At 43.1% G+C, this 4,019-nt stretch overlaps 1 pseudogene; it reads right to left on the bottom strand.

The window, feature by feature from the left end:
- Window positions 1–771: 771 nt before the first annotated feature.
- Window positions 772–3,559, bottom strand: LOC114634794 (annotated as a pseudogene).
- Window positions 3,560–4,019: the final 460 nt, after the last annotated feature.

Below are 4,019 nucleotides of genomic sequence, written 5' to 3'. Positions count from 1 at the left end.
GAGTTATTGTCCTCTCAGTAGTGCCATGAGTAACCAGAAAGCCCATGTGTCACAGCCTGATCCTTCGGTTGGAAGGATCTCACCAGCTTTTTAGCTACAGGATCAAGCTATCGGTGATCTTTGCCTGCAACAGATATTTCGAAGCTCTCAAATTATTTTTGAATCCTGTCATTCTTCTTTATTTAGTTGATGAAATTCTTCCCACAGAAGCCTTTCTCATTAACCTAGCTTACTTAACGAAAGCGGGAGTTACTGCTTAACTGTTTGCTCTCATTTGAGGAACTGATCATGGCAGCTACATTCAGTGGTATCTAATGAGACTTGTTTCAAATAACTGCATTCATAAACCTTGAGTCTCAAAACTCTTGAACTTAAATTTTACTTCTAATGTCAAGTCCTAGTGAAGGAATATAAAACAGGTAGAGTGAGGGAAGCACATAGAGGCCTATCTCAAGCTTTAGCCCTCCTATCCCAACGGGATCCTTCCTTCTGTCCCTTTGCCTGTACTCTGCTCCCTAGTATGTACAAATGCGCAGGAGAACAAAAGAGTGAGAAACAGTTGGAAAAAAAAGATTTCAGATAGAAACAAGAAGGTTGGTGTGGTGGTTTGAATAGGTCCAGCCCCCATAGATTCATGGGTTTGAATGCTTAGCCCATGGCAAGTGGTACTATTAGGAGGCGTGGCCTTGTTGGAAGAAATGTTTCACTGCTTTGAGGTCTCCTAGTTTTTATTTATTTTTTTTTACTTTTTTTTCAGTCTTTCATATGATTTTATTTTCTCCCTTCAACCATAATAATATGATATACAAATTTTGTCTTAACTGGTGGGTCTTTAAACACAGGCTTATCCATCCCACTGACAGGCAAGGCAAATGCTGCTTCTTGAAATGGACCCACCATGGATCCTCTGGTCATCCAACCCAAGTCACCCCCTTGTCTGGCTTTATCTTCACTATATTGTGTGGCCACTTCACTGAATCTCATCCCAGACTTTAACTTTTCCATGGCTTCCATGATTTTCCCATGTTTTTCACATAGAATATGTCTGACCTTTACTCACTGCCACCACCTTTAGGACCCTGAGACTTCTTGTCAGCACTGTCACTCCCAGAGGCTGCACCTCCTTTCCCTCCTTTTCCAGAACCACTTTTCCCTTTGGCGGCATCTCTTAAGCTTGCGGTTGAACTCTCCCGAGGTCTCCTAGTTTTAAGCTCCACCCAGTGTGGAATTTTCAGAGCCTCCTCCTGGGTGCCTTTCAATCAAGATGTAGAACTCTCAGCTCATTCTCCAGAACCATGTCTATCTGGATGCTGCCGTGCTTCCCACCATGACTATAATGGACGGAACCTCTGAAACTGTAAGCCAGCCCCAATTAAACATTTTCCATTATAAGAGTTGCCTTTACCATGGTATCTTTTCACAGCAATGAAACCCTAACTAAGACAATTGGAGACAAAACAAAAAGAATAAACACCTATGAAAGAAAAAATAAATACTGCTTGAGAATGTGGCTTAGAGGGTGTGTCTCAGTGGTAGAGTACTTGCCTAGAAAGCTGGACCCCCTGAATTAACCTGAAGTACTACAATCATACTATGCTACCTTCAGGCTTGAATGAAATGAACAAATATAAATCTTTATATTTCCACTAAAGCCAAGAACATGTTGCTTTATTTATCTTACACCTGCATATGTATTTAATTACTTGCTGAGATGCTGACCGACTGCTTTCATAATGTCAGTATTTTTCAATTGCACATAGCAATGAGGTTACCTGGGAGAGACACCCTCAGGCACTCAGGATCATGGGGCATCAAGCATTTAACTTTCCTTAGAGTGCCACAGTTGAGAGGGACTACATTACCCTGGAGCTACCACAGGCTGTCTGCTTGGAGAATTTCTTTCGAATAACACCTTTATTAAGAATACACTTTCAGGGCTGGTGAGATGGCTCAGCAGTTAAGAGCACTGACTGCTCTTCCGGAGGTCATGAGTTCAAATCCCAACAACTACATGGCAGCTCACAACCATCCGTAATGAGATATGAATGAATGAATGAATGAATGAATGAATGAATGAATAAACAAATACCTTTGTGCCAGAGTGAGCAGGGCCGGAGCAACAGGGAGAGTGGAACGGGGTTGGGGTGGGGAGAGAATAGACTTTCACCGGGCATGTGACACATGCGCTAATCATGGCACTAAGAAGGCAGAGGCTGGAAGATCTCTGAGTTCCAGGACAGCCAGGGATAGATAGAGAAACCCTGTCTCAAACCAAAAACCAAGAATAACTTTCGTTGTCCTTGTTAGAAATAACTGTCTACTAATGTTCAGAGTTGGGCTGGGATGCCTGCTCTCAGACAACAACGCGATGCATAAAAACATTTTTATCATCTTTTGATATTAGGCAGAGCACAGGATCCATCACTAGAAAAGGGAGAATGGTTTGCCAGAACTCTGCCTCTTTATAAAAAATAAATAAATAAAGTTAATACATAATAGCTTTGGAATGTCTCAAAAGTTCATATGAAGACATGAACAGCGTAGGAAGAGCTTGTTCTCCACTCACATTCCTGTAACAGATTAACCCTTAGGATGTAAGCTTTCCTCTGCCTTGGCATGTTCTACATTCCCAAATCAAAGGTGATGACACAGCCTGATAGTCTACAAAGGTAAGGATATGGTGGAGAGAGCTCTTAGAGGACTTGACGACAGGTGAAAATAAATTATAAACCTCTAGAGAACAAGCTGAAAGTAGTTCTTCCCCCCCCCTCCCGAAACTATTGGGAGGAATTTTGACACTCAGTTCTGCTCCTGTTAATGACAGTCTTTGTAGGGAAGCTCTCTAAAGAGTAAATCAGAAAAGTCTGAATAATTATGTCTGTAAGTTAAAGTGGAAAGGGCTGGTTCCATGAAGTAGCCTATGTATTTGTGTATAGGCATGTGAGACTGTCCACAGAGTGTGAACATCTCTGCATCACATTTGACCCACCAGTTGGTTGGTGTCAGTCAATGTCATCCACCACGCACTCCTGCCATGTCGGGCACATGAACAGATCCACAGTGAAAACACAGACCGTTGTGTCACCATTGCCACATTACAACCCTATGCCTGCCCCAAAAGAGACCAAACAGTCAGTCAATGAGCAGCTAAATCCAATGGGTCCTTGTAATCAGAACCATTCTGATTGAGGAGGTGGAGAAATGGCTGAGCAGTTAACAGCACTTCGCATTCCTTTAGATGACCTCCATATGGTTCCCAGCACCCAAAATGTGGCTTACATCTGTCTGTAAATCCAGTTCCAATTCCAGAGGATCTTATGCCTCTGGGCACTTACACTTACACTCACAGAGACACATAATAACACACAACGAATGAACATATAATAAAAAGTGTATCTTAAGATATTTTCTCACAGTAATAGACACATATTCAGGCTCTGTGTTAGTTTCCCACCTACCCAAGCAGTGCACTAAGAGCTCACGTAGTGTCTGACCCACTAACATGGCCTCCCACCAATAACCATCATACTAGAAACTTACCTTACTTACCTATGCCCATGGAATTCCCCTCATGTTAGTACACACACACACACACACACACACACACACAAAGCAGAGGCTGCTGGCCAGACAGAAATGGACACATTTTCTAAAAATGTGCCGAAGCACCAGTCCCGAGTCAATGCTATGTGAGGTGGGACACCAGCCTCCTGGGTGTGAGGTACCTAACAGGGAGAATTTATGGACTGTGAACCACAGGATCGAGGCAGGGATATTCGCCCTCGCTCTCGGTGGAGGATTTCTGCCACCTGTCCCCATTACATTTCAGAGCTGGGGATTCTGATATTCAGAATGGGAACACAATAAGGCTCCCATGGAGGTGGGTATGGTGGTACATGCTTTTTATACCATCACTCAGAGGCAGAGGCAGGCAAATCTCTGTGAGTTCAAAGCTAGCATGGTCTAATCATAAGTTTCAGGCCATGCAGGGCTGAAGAGAGGGAGCCTGTCTCAAAATC

The sequence above is a fragment of the Grammomys surdaster genome, unplaced genomic scaffold, assembly GCF_004785775.1.
Source record: "Grammomys surdaster isolate TR1022 unplaced genomic scaffold, NIH_TR_1.0 99, whole genome shotgun sequence".
Lineage (NCBI taxonomy): Eukaryota > Metazoa > Chordata > Mammalia > Rodentia > Muridae > Grammomys > Grammomys surdaster.
This window is presented reverse-complemented; position numbering and strand designations above follow the sequence as displayed.